The 17,239-nt window shown below is 44.1% G+C and overlaps 1 long non-coding RNA gene across 4 annotated transcripts in view; it reads right to left on the bottom strand.

The window, feature by feature from the left end:
- LOC112587784 overlaps positions 1 to 17,239 on the bottom strand; it is a 117,308-nt gene that overhangs the window by 55,444 nt on the left and 44,625 nt on the right. For 3 of the 4 annotated variants that reach the window (XR_003112221.3, XR_006542616.2, XR_003112222.3), the window contains exon 3: positions 3,684 to 3,822. This is a non-coding gene — a long non-coding RNA (uncharacterized LOC112587784). Of the gene's footprint in view, positions 1 to 910; positions 961 to 3,683; positions 3,823 to 17,239 lie in introns of all 4 variants that reach the window. The other variant, XR_006542615.2, reaches the window with a different exon arrangement.

The following is a 17,239-nucleotide window of genomic DNA, read 5'->3' as shown; positions in this document are numbered from 1 at the left end:
TTAGGAGAAACATTCAGTAACTGACTGGTTATTAAGCTCCAATGGTACGCAAGGAAGCTTTGTGTGGCAGAAAGAGCGTACACTCTACTGTCAGAAGAGCCAGGTTTGTATTTCCAAGGCTCCTCCTCCTCCATTAGGATTCCAGAATGTGCCCGCTTACAGTGTAAGGAGGGAGAGAAGAGGAACCCAGAGCAGGAGCAACTCTGAGTCATAAATCAGAGAAGACTGTCCCTTTGCTGAGGGGAAAAGAAATGACTGGGGGAACAGGGATGAAAAAGGAGGGTATACCAGAGCACCCCCACTTCACAGGAAGTCAGAGATAACCTGCCGTCCAAGACAGAGTCCACAGGGTAGTCCCCTACCCTAAACCAGAGTAATGTTTGATTTTTTTACTCTTTGAGCAGCTTGGAACGTACTGGAAGTTAAGATAATGCAGTTTGTGTGTGTGTATACTCAGTTGTGTCCAACTCTTTGCGACCCCATGGACTGTAGCCCACCAGGTTCCTCTGTCCATGGTATTTCCCAGGCAAGAAAACTGGAGAGGGTTGCCATTTCCTTCTCCAGAGGATCTTCCCGTCCCAGGGATCGAACCCTGTAGAGCAGCAGTTCCCAAACCCACATGTGCATCAGTCACAGAGAGTTCATTAAATATAGATTAGCAAGTGAAAGAAATTCTGCCTTAGAAATTGGAACCCACTTCTTCTGACTCTAAATTCTGTCCTTTTTTTATCACCCTTAAGTCTCCTGGAAGGATGGATAGGCACATGGATGGATGGATGGATGGATGGATCCATCCAAGTCAACAAAGATGGACCAAGTGAATGACTGTCTCCCCCATATAAGGCCACAAAACTGTGGATGGATAACAGAAACTGGGGTCTAACTTTGTCCATTGCCACTGTGTCCTTACCGTGGTTCTTAGGAAGAATCACTGAGCCCTGGAGTCCTGGCCAGAGAATTCTGGAACACAGATCAAAGGCAGCTTGATATAATAGAAATGGTGTGAGCTATAGGGTTATTAATAGAATACATGTGTTCAAGTCTAAGTGCTGGTAGTCCCTGGTTGTATGACCACATAGGACAAACTTTTACTGAACCTTGATTTTTCTCTTTTATTAAAAGAGGATATAAGTGTCCAACCCACAAGAGTGTTAACTACTCAAGTATAATAAATACTAGTTAATGTCTCTGTTAGGGACACAACCTCCAGGCCCCACTTCCTACCTGATCTGAAATCTGCCCCTGTGTGCTAAATCACTTCAGTCGTGTCTGACTCTCTGCACTCCAAGGAACTGTAGCCCACCAGGTTCCTCTGTCCATGGGATTCTCCAGGCAAGAATATTGGACTGAGTTGCCATGCCCTCCTCCAGAGGATCTTTCCAACCTAGGGATTGAACCCAGGTCTCTTATGCCTCCTGCATTAGCAGGTGGGTTCTTTACCACTAGGGCCACCTGGGAAGCCCATGAAATCCTTAGGGGGATCTAATTACCTCTCGCATTTATAAACACAGCACTTTCAGGTACATGGTCTTATCTGAGTCCCACAACAGTTTGTGACTCTTGTAAGGTTGGGGGTTATAATTCCCAATTGACAGATAGTCGAGGCAATCAGAATGCAGAGAAGTTAAGTCACTTATTCAAGGTCACCCTGGCAACAAGCAAAGAGCCACAGATTTCAAGAGCATTTTTGGGCTCCAAGGGCTTCCCCTGTGACTCAGCTGGTAAAGAATATGCCTGCAACGTAGGAGGCCTGGGTTCGATCCCTGGGTTGGGAAGATCCCCTGAAGAAGAGAATGGCTATCCACTCCAGTGTACTGGCCTGCAGAATTCCAGGGGACTATATAGTCCACGGGGTCGCAAAGAGTCAGACATGACTGAACAACTTGTCACTGCACTTCGCTTAGGGCTCCAAGTCCAGTGGCCTTTTAACTACTCTCCACCGCCTTTCCCAGCAGAGGGCGCTGTCACATTAAACCCTAAAATCGCCTTTGCCATAATTTGGGAGTAGAGAGGGGTTACAGCTAAAATTAAGTTGGTTCTTCACATTTGTTCCAGGCTTCCCCGATGGCTCAACCGGTAAATAATCCGGTTATAATTTGTTATAATCCAGTTATAATTTGTTACTAAATTATAATTGGAGCTTTCGAATTTTCAACTCCTATTTATATCTTGCTGTTTAAGACTGACTTGGCTGAAGGCATTCCTGGAAACTCTCTGGGAATCTTCTCTTCAAGGCTGTTTCGTGGACTCTTCACCCCTCTGGCCTTCAGAAGGCATGTGCGTCAGGGTTTCCGAGAGAGGAGGCTCTGTGAGGGGACAGAGTCTATTTATCCTAACTCGCTCTGTCGCCTCTAATGTACTGTCACATGGTGACTGGCTGTGCGACGCTAGAAACAATAAAACGCACGATTAGGAGCGTGGCTAATGCCTCCCAGGGAGTCAGGCTCTCTGGAGGTCACATCTCCCCGTGAATTCATCGTCCATGACGGTTTCCCCACGGCCTTTAGAGGGGCTCTGCTGTGGGGTCCCTCTCTTGCCCTTTCTCCTCTTTTCCCTGTGGAGCTGACGGTTGGGTGGAAAGTGGGGAGGGGGCAACAGAGAAGGTAGCAGAGCCCTCTCCACACACTGACCCTCCAAGGTGAGAATGGACCCGCCTCACCCTTTCCGTGGGGTTGTCGCTCCTCATTCTTGCGTTCACCCCTTACTTTCAAGAGCCTATCTAGCTCCGGCTTTTTTGACTCAGATGACCCAGAATAAACAGATCCCACTGCAGTATTATTCCTCTGATTTTCTAAGTCTTCCTGGTTTTTTCCTTTTTGGAGAGACTAAAGGATTCGGGTCTTCCTTGGACTCTTTCAACAAGCATAGCTGACTTGACAAGCATGTCTCTTCCTCCAACCACACAGTCCCAGATATTAAAGCACTATTTTTTTTTTAAAGCACTATTTTTTATAAAGTCTCTCAGTTGTGTCCACCTCTTTGCGACCCCATGGACTATAGTTGTTTTCCAGGCCAGAATACTGGAGTCGCCTTTCCCTTCTCCGAGGGATCTTCCCAACCCAGGGATTGAACCCAGGTCTCCCTCATTGCAGGTGCATTCTTTACCAGCTGTTAACCCATCCATCTGTCAACAGATGGGAGTGGCAGGAACTCAGGAAAAAGCTACAAAGAAGGGAACCATATAATCAAGTGCTGGGCATTTACAAGCCTACCTCCAACCTCACCCAGCCAGAGGTGGTGGAGTCCTCGTCTAGCTGACTTAAGGCGGTTTTCTTCCCACCGTACCTGCCCTGAAATGATCCTAAATGTGGCCTTTTCTCAGGAGACCCATCAAGAGAAAGCCCAACAGTGCCACGGGCAGTAGGAGGAGGTGACACAGTCTTGCTGGGACAGTCATCAGAAATCTAGATCTTACTCAAGAAGCTGCATCCAAGCACCTGCCAGGGTATCCTTGACCTCGCTCTTGGAGGAGTCCAAGCACAGAATCCCTTATGTATCAAGGGCACATAAGGAAAAAACAGGTACTGGCTTAAGTGTGAAGTAAAGAAAGATGGTTATGAGCTCCTTTGCTCTCTCGAGCCTGGTTTGTTTCAGGCTCCCTCCTGCCTCACCTGTACCCTGTTGAAGCACCTGTCCTGATCTTCAGAACACCAGGTACCACCCGGTCCATCTGATAAACTTACCTGCATTCCTGGATGTCAGAAGGTGAGCCAGGGAAGCAGCGTTAACTGGGGTCTTCTGGAGCTGAGATTAGCAGCTAGCAGGCACCCTTTCACTGACTCCAAGCCTGGGAACTTCAAGCCAAGCAGGATGGAGTCCAGCCTGGAGAGTAAGGAGAAGGGGCTGTTTGGCACCCGTCACGTCACATTCCAGCAGCTCAGGGAACCCCGTTTCGGGCTCCTGTGACTCCCACCCATCAGCTTATGCCCTAAGGAACTTCCTTCGAGTCTCTAGGCCTCCAACTCAGGCTCCCCTAACCGAACAGGGTGCTGAGGTCACCCCCTCCTCTGACAGCCAGCGACAGCTCTGCAGGGTGCGGGGGCAGTCACCTCCAAGATGCTACCACATCTTTGGACGTCCCTTCTCTCTCGTCCCCAGCCCTTGCTACTCCCAACTACATCTAGACCCGGAGGGAAGGGTGCAGACTTGGCCCTGCCCATCTCCTATCCTCCCAGCCAAGGAAGGTCTCTTTAAAGGTCTCAAGGAGCTCATCTGGCCCCCATCACTGAACGCTTAGGAAGGGAACCCATCGTTGCAAAGGGAGCCCATTCCTGAGGAGGGCCAACATTGAGTGGAGCCAAGTCCAGTCCACTTGCCAGATAACAGAGGCTTGGATCTGGAAGCAAAGAGCTCCAGCTGAGCAGCTGCTCAGGCCCGGGGCTGGAGAAGTGGTCAGAGGAGGTGATGGGGCTTCACAAGGGAGGCAAGGTCCCCTGGACATTGCAGGTATCTCTTGCTTTCAGCGAGATCAATTAGGGTCCATCGTGTGCATCTCGAAAGGAAACTACCCTTGATAAAAGAAAATTTTAAAAAAAAAGAAAGAGTAACCATAGGGTTTCTCTGAGTAGCAACCACCCCCACTCTTTCCAGACCTGCTTCCAGAGAAACCAAACTCAAGTTTGGGGTCAGTTCCCTTGGCCTTGTCTCCAAGTCCACGCCTATGGTATTGGCGCACCCACACCTCCCGGGAATTCAAAGACTCCCAGGAGGTTTCAGGGCAAACCAGCCTGGCTGGATTTCAAGACACAAGGTCTGCTAAACAAACCTAGAAGGCACTTTCCGAAAGTGGCGGCGGAAATGCCACAATGCAAATCGTGAAAACTCAGACCAGCGAGCGTAAGACTGGGCACAGCGTATTATTCTTCCCTTTATGTATTTAATTTTGGGGCATCTTGGGCAGTGCTGGATCAGCTGGAGCTGGAGATGGACTTACAGGCTCGGAGCCAAAGGAAGAAAGGCCAGAGGAGGAACAACCAGGGAGAAACAAAAAAGCAGGGAGACTCCACGGGACTGGCCGCTCCAGAGCCAAACTTGCAGCTCCAACAAAGCTGACTTTAAGCCGACCTTCAGCGGCGCTTCTTAGCAATGTACACCGGGCGATCGCTGGTAAATCTTTATTAATTTTAATTGGCGGCACCCATTTATAAGAACCATTAAAAAGGATAAATTGAGCCCATCCGGCGTAATGTCTTTTGTTAATTAGTTTGTCAGCACTGTTTTAATATCCCCTAATGACTTCATATTTCAGACCTGACATTAAAGGAGACGCTGTGAGAAAGGAAATGGTCTTATCACAGTGTACTGTAACGTTTTTCTTTTTTGAACAAAAAGTGTCCTTCCAAATGCTGACCAAGGTTAGATGTCATTTAATTCTCAAAGACAGGTGCCCGAGGACTTCTGAGGTCCCCAAGTCCTGCCAGCCAATCGTTTCCCAACTGGCCCCCTTCCTCCAACCATCTCAGACACCCCAAAACGATCATTCATTTCTTCCCTCCTCCCTTCATTTATTCAACAGTTCCTGAGCCCCTCCGAATCAGGGAAATAGTTTGTTATGAAATCAAGCGAGACACAGATACTTTCTAAAAAAATAAAAATAAAAAAGGCTTAAACACTTTTCATTCTCCCTCCCACGGAGGGGCTTTCCTCTCAAGTTCTAGCCCATCGTTTCTGTTTGGGCAGGAAACAAAATACAGGAGGGAAGAGAGAGACCGCTATCTCAGATGGGCCTTGGCGGTGGGTTGCAAAGTTTTGCTCTCCAATCAGATGGAGAACTGACACCAGGTGGTTCTTCCAAGGAAGGAGAACGGGTGAGAGAGAGGGCGAGCCCTGCGTATGTCCTAGCACCCCTGCTTAGCCAGCGTTTGCCGTGGGGCACACAGGATGAAGCGCAGAAGTATTGAAAGCTTTTACAATTATTTACACACTTCTCAAGTCTAAACAAACAAAGAAAAAAGAGTAAATTAAGCTTTGCTAGTGTGCAATGAAGGGTCTCACACCTTCTCTCTGCCTCAGCCTGCACGCCCAGGGCCCCCGTGACTCAGGGGCAAGGGTGAGGGAGCAAGTCAGGGGCAGCGTCCACCTGGCTCTCTGGGTGTTGTCCCACTCAGTTTATCTTTGCCTTGTTAAGTGAATTTATGGGTAATATTATCCAGGTTTAACTGCATTACTCTCACAAAAACCACAATTAGAGACTGAAGCTTAAAACCGCAAGATGACATGAAAAATGGCAGAGCTGAAACTTCTCTGGGTCCTGGGACAAGCTCTTTGTCAACCATATTAGGAGGCAAAAATAATGTTGCTCTAATCACATTTGACAAGCAACTGACCAGGAAAAAAAAAAAGTATGAAAAATTATCAAGAACAGTATTTGAAATGTGGATTTACATCCACTATTATTCACAGTAAACTTTGCCCTAGGCACATTCGGTGCCTTGAGATAGCAACTAATTAGTTCCATAATGGGATTAATTTATGCTTTGTGGATAAATAAATAGACATTAACGGAGGTGCATGCAAATTCAAAAACATTCCTACTGAGAGGGTGTGCAACCATAAATGCCTGGAGACCACCCAAGGATGGGACTCTTGGCAAGTCCTTAAACTCCTGAATCCTCAGTTATCTCATCTGTAAAATGGTAACAATTCCAACTATCTTGTAAGTTGTTCTAAAAATTAGAAATCAAGCATTTAAAGCACCCAGGCCAAGGTTTCCTTGGCGATCCAGTGGTTAAGAATCCTCCTTGCAATGCAAGGGACACCGGTTCAATCCCTGGTCCGGGAAGATCCCACATGCGACTTAGCCCATGTGCCACAACTGCTGAGCCGGTGCTCTAGAGCCTGTAAGCTGCAATACTGATCCCACGCGCTGCAACTGCCGAAGCCCGCACACCTAGAGCCTGTGCTCCAAAAGAGAAGCCACCACCATGAGAAGGCCAAGCACTGCAACAGAGTAGCCTCTACTCGCTGCAACTGGAGAAGGCTGCATGCAGCCAAGAAGACCCCGTGCAGCCAAAATAAAGAGTAATAAATATAAATAAATAAATCTTTAAAAGAAATAAATCTTAAGTGCCCATCCCAGAGCCCAGCACTGGATAGAACTCTCATCATCATCAACACCCTTACCCTCACCATCACTTCAATAAGCAATATGTTACCATCACTTCCAACACAGTCTACAGCAACTATGGAATCACTAAAGATTAGAAACAGACAAAACTAAAGTCCCCTTTAGAGACAATAAGAATTTCTTACAGGGCTTAAAGCTCCCTGGATGCACTTCCTCAGAAGAACTTTATCCCTGGAGCCTTGTAGGAAGGCGGGCAGATCAGAAAGGAAGATGCCCTTAGGTGACATCGTTCCAAGTTTTAATCCTGCATCTGTCTGTTACGGTGCCTAAAAGAGCACTTTGGAGGTGCCTTTTGAGGGTTCTTGCAGGGGGTTTGCCATAAGTGGTCCCCTAATGAAAAACAAATGTTCGTGAGTGCATTTGGTCTCAACCAACATCTAGAAAGAGATTTTCAAGTCAGGATTTTGAGAGTGAGATCGAAGCCCGGGGGCGGAGGTGGGCAGTTGGGAGCAAGGATAGAGTAAGGGAGGGGAAGGGCAGGGCTAAAAGACAAAGTCAGGGATCCTGAGAGTCTGGTTGGCATTAGGCACACCCTAGCTTTGCTGAAATTGGCCCTTAGTCTCAACGAGGAGCTGGTCGACTTTTGAATATCTACACCTTCTCTTTTTCCTCCCTTCCTCTTCTGACTTCCCAACCTTGTCCAATCTCTCCCCCTAAAACAAGCACACACATATACACCTCAAAGCTTCTAGAGTTTTGAATTAAAAAAAAAAAAAAAGAAGAAAGAGTTGGGATGAAAACAAGGTTCAAAAAACCAGGGACTCGCCCTGGTGGTCCAGTAGTTAAGAATCTGCCTTCTAATACAGGGGATGAGGGTTCGATCCCTGATCTGGGAACTAAGATCTCACATGCCGCAACAAAGCCTGCCCGGCAACGACTGACCCCTCATGCCCCACCTAGAGGAGCTACACCGAAGATCCTGAGGGTCGCAACTGAGACCCGACGCAGCCAAATAAATAAATATTTAAACAGAAAAAAAAAGAACGAAACTCACTAGATTCTAATGTGGGGCAAAACTGAGAGGAAAACATTGTGTGTGTTTGTGTGCATGTGCTGTATATTGTTTGCAGCTTTCAGCAACAACTAACCCTGTCATTCTCCAAAAACAAAATGCTATTAGCCCATACTATGAACTACATCTCACATTGAGTGTCAAAGATATTAAGGCAAATAAGAATAATAATAAACCTTGTCTTCAAGGAGCTCACCATTTAGGTGGCAACACCAACAAGCACGGCTTTCCCGGTGGCTCAGTGGTAAAGAATCTGGCTGCCAATGCGGGAGCCACAGGAGACGAAGGTTCGATCCCCGGATTGGGAAGATGCCCTGGAAGAGGAAATGGCAAACGACTCCTGTATTCTTGCCTGGGAAATCCCATGAACAGAAGATTCTGGTGGGTTAGAGTCCAAGGGGTCACAGAGTCAGACATGACTGAGCACCACCACCAACAGCAATAAGCACATCATGATAGAAAAATTGCCACACACTTTGATAGAGGTAAATCTATGGGGCATGGATGAGGAGGGTATCACCTGTTCTGCTGGTGAAGTTGGTTTGGGGAAAGCCTCATAATGGGAGTTGTTCCATAAAATAAATAGTTCTTAAAGCTTTGGTTTCTTATTGTGCAACGCTTCATGGAAAAGAGTATAAATGATGCACATGTACCATTTAAAAATAACAAATGAGTACCTGTGAACCCATGACTCAGCTGAACCCATGACTCAGCTTCCATATCTTTCAAATCCCTCTGAGTGTCCCTTTCTGATCATATCCTTACATGTAATTAATCAGTCCTTTGTTTTTACTTATAATTTTACCACATTTATATCTCACTAAACTATATGTATTTTTGGTTTGCTTTGTTTTGAATTTTATGTAAATTATTTAATGCAGTATTATTCTTCTGAGGTGTGTTTTTTTTCCTCAACATTTTGTGAGGTTTGTTGAGAATTATCTATATTCATATATGTAACTACAATTAATTAGTGTTAATTGATGTATAGTAATCTGCTGTATGAACACACCCTAATTTATTGATCCATTTCACCACTTATAACTATTTAGTTGTTTCCAGTTTTTTGCTTTTATAAACAGGGACATTGAACATTCTTTTATAAGTTTCCTGGTATATATGTCCCCTACAAGAGAAACTATGGGGTTGTCACTGGTATCCAGGAATGCAGTTGGCTTAAACATTGATTTTGTATCCCGAAGCTTTGCTAAATTGTCTCATTAGTTCAAAAATTTTACCTGTAATTTGTTTGGTATTTTTTATAGACAACCATATCATCTGAAAAATGGTAAACTTGTTTCTTTCTTTCAAATCCTTACATATATATTTATTTTCTTATATTACTATACTTGTTAAGACCTCCAATATGATGTATGGAAGTGATGCAAGCTGACATCTATGTCTAGCTCCTGATTTTAAAGAGAATGCTTTCAACATTTTACAATTAATTTTGACATTGTTAATATATTATTAACATTAGGCTAAAGAAGATTCCTTCTATTCAAAATTTGCTACGATTTTTTTTAATCGTAATTGAATTTTTAATTTTGCCAAAGTTCTTCTGCTTAAAAAAAAGTTGTAAGATTTTTTCACCTTGAATCTGTTAATATGGTAAATTACCTTATTCAGTTGTCTAACATTTAACCAACCTTGTATTCATAAGAAAAACCCAATATTAGATAACACAGATAACACATTATCTATGTTAATGTATGTAGCTACAATTAATTAGTTTTTATTAATGTAGAGACATCACTTTGCTGACAAAGGTCCATACAGTCAAAGCTATGGATTTCCCAGTAGTCATGTATGCATGTGAGAGTTGGACTATAAAGAAAGCTGAGCGCTGAAGAACTGATGCTTTTGAATTGATGCTGTGGTACTGAAGAAGACTCTAGAGAGTCCCTTGGACAGCAAGGAGGTCAAACCAGTCAATCCTAAAGGAAATCAACCCTGAATATTCACTGGAAGGACTGAAGCTGAAGCTCCATTACTTTGGCCACCTGATGTGAAGAGTAGACTCATTGGAAAAGACCCTGATGCTGGGAAAGACTGAAGGCAGGAGAAGGGGTGACAGAGGATGAGATGGTTGGATGGCATCACTGACCCAATGGACATGGGTTTGAGCAAGCTCTGGGAGATAGTGAAGGACAGGGAAGCCTGGCGTGCTGTGGTCCACAGGGTCACAAAGAGCTGGACACAGCTGAGTGTCTGAACAAAGTATTTTTGAATTTAATGCCTTTTAGTCCTAGCTGGCAGTGTTTTTGCCAATACAACTTTCACAGAGATCTTGTGGGTTTCCAATTTATCTGATTCTGATTTGCTTTCTGCCATACAGCCACACTCACAATTCTTTTTTAGATAGGGCTTTCCCTGCTTTTGGAAAATTAGAACCCTTTTGTCTAGCTGAGCAGATCTAATAATATCACTATAAACTTCAGAAGTCTTATCTAAGGGTCTGATAGCCATACTCTTGACTCAATCTTTACTCTGAAGCCATTACTTTGAAAATAATTTATTGGCTTGAGGGACTGGAATTAAGACGTAGCTTTGGTTTCCAGCCCGTTAAGTCCTGGCTTTTCTAAAAGTCACTCTGAATTCTTCTTGCAAATTGAATAATTCTTTGTTTAGCTCATCCCTCTCTTCCCATACCTTATCATAGGCAGCCTAAAGAAACTAGCTGACACTTTCCACATTTCGCCTGGAAATCAGCTTATCAAAGTCCAGTTTCTCTGCATCATCACTAACATTTGATATTGTCACTAATTTGTATCTTAGCTGCTCTGATACATGTGCAGAAGTTTCTTACTATTTACTAAGTTTTAATTTACAGTTCCTTGTGCTTAGCCATTGAATATCTTTTCATGTACTTATTTTCCATGTGTATATAATTTTCAGTGAAATATTTCTTTATGTCTTTTTTCCATTTTCTAATTGAATTGTTGGCTTTTTTACTGTTGAGTAAAATATATATATGTATATATACATGCATATATAAATGTTTCATATATACATGAAACATACAGTCCTTTGTCAGACACGCAGTTTGCAACTATTTTTTCCCAGTCTGTAGCTTGTTTTTTTTTTTAACTTTTAAACAAGGTTTTTCTTTTATTTTTATTTCTTTGGTTACATTGGGTCTTAGCTGCGGCACACAGACTCATTAGTTGTGGCATTTGCATATCCTAAGAGTTTAAGTAAGATTTTTTCCAGAAAAACCTAACTGGAAAAAAATCCCAGGCTGAACTGACAGCTGCCTTCCAGCAACAGGAGACTGCTAGCAAATTTTAGAGGTCAACTTTCCAATTTCAAAACCTAAAAAAAAAATTTGGAAGAAGTGTTTCTAACTAAGTGACATTTGTGATGATGTTTCCATTGAGCCACCCCCTTCGCAACAGAGCAGAAAGTTTATTTGTATTTATGGCCACGCTGAGTCTTCTCTGCTGCATGCAGGCAGGCTCTATAGGGAGGGCCCAGTTAGTGGTATGTGGGATTAGCTGCTCCATGGCATGTGGGATCTTTCTGGATCAGGGATCGAACCCATGTCCCCTACATTGGCAGGTGGATTCTCAACCGCTGGACCACCAGGAAAGTCCCTGGAGCATAAAGTTTTAACTGGCACTTCTGAGAAAAGTGGGCTTCCCTGGTAGCTCAGATGGTTAAGAATCTGCTTACAATACAGCGGACTTGAGTTCGATCCCTGGCTCAGGAAGATCCCCTGGAGAAGGAAACGGCAATCCACTCCAGTGTTCTTGCCTGGGAAATCCTATGGACAGAGGAGTCTAGCAGACTACAGTCCATGGGGCCACAAAGAGTCGAACATGACTGAGCAACTAACACATTTTTGAGAGATGGCCAATCTACACATCCACTGTTCCTTGACCTAATACACAGACACACCGCGGTAACACACAATGCACCACTCACCACTGAATAATGGGGCTTCTGCCGTGGGTGCTTGCTAAGTCACTACAATCGTGTCCAACTGTATGCAGCTCTATGGACTGTAGCCCGCCAGGCTCCTCTGTCCATGGAATTCTCTAGGAAAGAACACTGGAGTGGGTTGCCATGCCCTTCTCCATCTGGTGTGGGTATCTGAGAGCTATTCTTCGATGAAACAGGGCTCTCCTCCCACCATGGAAGCTGGAACAAGGACAAGTGACCTAATCTCAGGACCCATGAAGACATAGAGAAGTGGGAACCATGGAGATCCTGCCTTCATGGCAACATCCAGTTTCCAGGCCCAGCAGGTGGCCGTGCCCACAGCCCCACACCCGTGTCTGGCAGTAAGGCCAGGCAAATGGGATGTCCAGTGCTGAACAGTGGCGGTGATAGCTGTCACCATTGGGCTGGTCCATGGTGCTATCTCTGCACTTCCGGGTGCCCGTTCCCCGTATCTGCCCCAATCCACTGCTCAGCCTTCCCAGACAGCCAGGGGCTTCCCAACATCCCTTCCAAAAGAGCCACTTTTGTAGCTTTCAGCTAAAACCTCAGCTGAGAATACATTATTTCCCTAAATCAAACCAACAAAACCTCAATGTAAATTTAAAGCTAAGTGAGTGAATTCGTGAGAGCCAAAAACTCTAAATGAACTCTCATCAACACCAGTTAATGGTTGTTTTTCACGAACCGCACATTGTTGTAGGCAATGCATTACCCTAGAAATAATTTTTTTAAGTGTAACCTTTTTCAGAAGAAAAGAAAAGATACATGGGTGATGGTTTAGGAAGACAAAATCAAAAAAAAACAAGTAAAAGATGACACATGATATATGAACTTGAGCACATAAAAGGCACAGAAAAACAGTCTTTAAAGATACTGCACAAAAGAGAATAAAGGAAAATCTTTTGCTGCTTAATTAGATGGGGACAGAGAGGAATGAGTAGCAGATGATAGGAAAAAATACAACATTTTGATCTGGTTCGGGCTTGATCCATATCAAAAAAAAAATGATAAGGTGCAGAAAAGTCTAGTTAACACAGGGTCTTGGAGAAAGAAAGGACAAAGTTGCAGACAGCTTGAAACCAGGTCAGAAGCTAAGAAAATTCATTTGAATGAGCTGAGGTCCTGTAGATGCGCATATTAGGAAACTAAGTGAAGTTATTGCCCACAAGTGCAAGCTCAACAAACGTGTCAATTATTATTATTATTATGTGTGCAGTGCTGGTAATTACAGACATATTCATTCACAATGTTTTCCAGTAAGAATTGTTATCCGTTATAATCTGCAGGTGAATAAACTGGGTCCAAAAGTCACGTGACAGGAATGGCATGGTCCTACTGCATCTTTCTCAGAGCTACCTTCCTAGGTGGGGAGGTGAGGAGAGGGACAAAGACCCTAGAAGTACCAGGGCCTAGACTCTAGGCCAGATTCAGGGTAGCAGGTGCTAGAGGTAGGAGGTGTGCCAACTGCTGGCAGAGACAGAGAAGCCGCAATTGTACTGGGAATCAGCTCCAGGTCCTGTCTCAGCTCTGCAGCCTACTAGCTGTGTGACCATGAGAAAGTTAATCTCCGGCTCTGGGCCTCAGCTTCCCAGTGAAATGAGGAGATGGGTCCAGATGATCTTTGCCATCGCTTCATATTCAAAGTCTATGAGCTTTGCTAGGTTTCAGAAATTAATAAAGGGCTTCTAGGAAAGCTCATGAAGCCTGAGAAAGACTATTGTTTTTCATTTTCAGAACACATATATGTTTCTCTGGATTTCTGTTGCTTTGCCCAATACCCCTTCCATCCTGAGCTTAGCATCTTACTCCCACCTCCCTGTCTTTCCTTTGATGCACTATCCTTCCCATATTCCATGGGATTCTGACAGGGCCACCAATCACCCGTGGCCTAAGTGATTGGCCCAGCAGTTGGGCACATGACTCAAGATGACCAATCAGAATCTTTCCCTGAATGTTTATGTGTGGATACAGGGAGAAAAAAATGAACTCAGTCCTGGGGTTGGAACCACATTGTTTGAAGACCTCAGAGTCAGCTCCACTCAAAGCTTCTTAGCATGGGAAGCCCCAAATTCTACACATTTGGGGGTATCAGCTTCCTGTGGTTGCTATAAGAAATCACTACCAACTTGATGACATAAGTCACCAAGTTATAAGATATAAGAAATTTAATATAAGATATAAGAAATTCAATATAAGATAACAGAAATTTATTCTCTTATAATTCTGAAATCCTGAGCCCGAAATCAGTATTGCTGGACCAAAATCAGGCTGTTGGTAGGGCAGTGCTCGCTCCAGAGGAGAATCTGTTCCATGCTGCTTCTAGCTCCTGGTGGCTGCCTGCATTCCTTGGCTAGTGGTGACATCACTCCCACCTCAGCCTCTGTGTCCACACTGCCCCGCTTCAGGCTGCATCCAATCTTCCCCTGCCCTCCTCTTAGAAGGACACTTGGGATGGCATTTAGGGCTCACTTGGATAATCCAGGATAATCACATCTACAAAGGTCCTTTTCCCAAATAAGTAATGCTCACAGGTTCCAGGAATTAGGACCTGACATCTTTGAGGGGCCATTATTCTGCCCATTACAAAGTGTAAACCAGCTTGAATTCCATTTCTATTATTTGCTGCAGAAAGAGTTGTAACATAATATTTATTGTGCAAAATTAAGGAAATACCAGATATAAAGAAGAAAATATTAATAGACTCCCACCTCATCCAATCATTCAACTTAAAGAATGCCTAACATAGAACAAGAAGCTGATTAACAATCCAGAACAAAACTGACCTAATTTCTAGCTGCTGGAGCCTCATAGGAAGCTGATGAAAGAAAAAAAAAGTAAACAAGCAAATATAAACTGCTTTGAGGGAACTAGGCTAATGCTTTATTGGCTTCCATTATTTTTATGCACATTTTTGCTATTGATATATGCAGTTTTATTATCTCACTTTCTTCACCTGGTTTTATATAATTAGCATTGCCCATGCCATTAAAAGTTCTTCTAAAGCAAGATTTTTATATTGCAAATATTCCTTTATCTGGACAAGCTATGTCATGCTTTGTTGTTGTTGAGTGGCTCAGTTGTGTCCAACTCTTTTGTGACCCCATGGACTGTAGCTCGCCAGGCTCCTTGGTCCATGGGATTTCCCAGGCAAGAATTCTGGAGTACATTGTCATTTCCTTCTTCAGGGGATCTTCCCAAACCAAGGATCGAACCTGCATCTTCTACATTGGCAGCGGATTCTTTATCACTGAGCCACCAGGAAAACCCATGGTATGTTTAGTCATTCTCTAATACTGTTTAAATTTCCTTTTTCTATCACAAACAATATAATGAACATCTTTACTTGAGTGGCTAATTGCTTCCATAGGAAAGGTTCTCAGAAGTGGAGAGAGTTACTAGGTTAGAAACTCTTTTTTGAATGATTCTGGATGAACACCACCAGGAGTCTATCCAGAAAGAACTCTAGTTCACATCCCTACAAAACTGTTTCACAGTGCCTCTCTCTACATTTTATTTTAAACTTCTGTCAAGCGGATGGGTTAAAAATTATATCTTTTTTTCAATATGTATTTTCTGATTATCAGAAAGAATGAATCTTTTTTTAATCTCAGCAATCAACTTTCTTTCTTCTATGAATTTTTTATGTCCCTTGCCATTTTTGCCATTAAATCATTAGCTTTTTTCCCTATGAATTGGCAATGTCCACGGCAAATAGCTTTTCCTGTTTTGCCACCTGCCTTTGTATTTTGTTTGTGATACTAATTTCAGATTTACGGCACCCAGAATTACGAGAGGCCACCGAGTTTGTGGTAATTTGTTACAATGGCCATTGGCAATGAATACTCCCCAAATGTGAACTTTTTAGCAGAAAGTGTTCTGGCTCTGCCTCTGGAGTTACTTCAGCACCTGCCAGGGGGCTTATTGTGAGGACAGGGTCAGCACTCCAGACGTCCTGATTCAGCCCCACAGAACTGCAATGTGACAATGCTCGTTTCTTTAGACTGGCCTTCACCTTCATTTTATGATTTACCATTTTTTTGGTACATATATGGTTCACTCTCAGGATTTACAAGTCCTAAAAACCAGTTTTGGTTTGTTTTTTTTTTTTAACCCTATTAATGCAGTAAGTTCTCTACTAAGCTGACATGCTTCTGACAAATCTACCCCATATGGAAAGAAAGATCTTGCAAGTTGGAATGCAAGGCCCAGCTGGAAGCATGCATAGATGTAGGACAGGATGCGCTCCTCTCCAACCCCACCCCGGAAGAGCACCAGGGTTTCACTGTCTCTATCGTGTTCATCTGCTTTCTGTGCGTTTTGGAAACCACCTAATATGACACATGCCTGAGTGTACAACGATGGTCCCTAACTGTACTGTAAAGTGGTCAGGCCAGCTAACATTCAAGGTTTTGTTTTTAACAAGTTGGGTACCCAAGGTGAGGGCCAGAGTTCAAAGGCTGAGTAAGAAGAATGTGAAAGTGTTGGTTGCTCAGTCATGTCCAACTCTTTGTGACCCCATAGACTTGGAGCCCGTCAGGCTCCTCTGTCCATGGATTTCTCCAGGCAAGAATACTGGAGTGGGTTACCATTCCCTTTTCCAGGGGATCTTCCCGATCCAGAGATTGAGCCCAGGTCTCCTGTATCGCAAGCAGATTCTTTACCACTGAGCCACTGAGGAAGTGCAATTTTAGAGGCCATCAAAGCAGAAATAGAGGAACCAGGTGTCTGGCAGCTGGAAAGAAACTAAGGAAGGAGTGGAGATGTTTAAAGGAGAATTTCATGAGTTTTATCACAAGGAATGTGATGCAAGCTTTCTTTTTCATCTCCTGATGAAAACTTCAGGGAAATATACATGCTCCACAGGTGTACATGGAATGGAGCCATCAGACAAGAAATGAAATGGTGAGAACAGTCTGGAGTTGCATGCTGGAAGGAGAGAGCCAGCCAAGCCCAGATGACAGAGGCCTGGGGCCCTCTGGCAGAGGAAGGTCACTCCCTGTGGTGTGACCGAGGGGAAGGCGGTGCTCTGGCTCAGCGGCCCACACTGGGCTGGGTTAACAGAATGGCACTCTGTGTGCCTTTCAGCTACCCTGACCAGAGTAAATTCATGCCTTCATCACTTTTCACCTGGAACTCCCCAGCAGCCTCTCACCCTC

The sequence above is a fragment of the Bubalus bubalis genome, chromosome 11, assembly GCF_019923935.1.
Source record: "Bubalus bubalis isolate 160015118507 breed Murrah chromosome 11, NDDB_SH_1, whole genome shotgun sequence".
NCBI lineage: Eukaryota > Metazoa > Chordata > Mammalia > Artiodactyla > Bovidae > Bubalus > Bubalus bubalis.
This window is presented reverse-complemented; position numbering and strand designations above follow the sequence as displayed.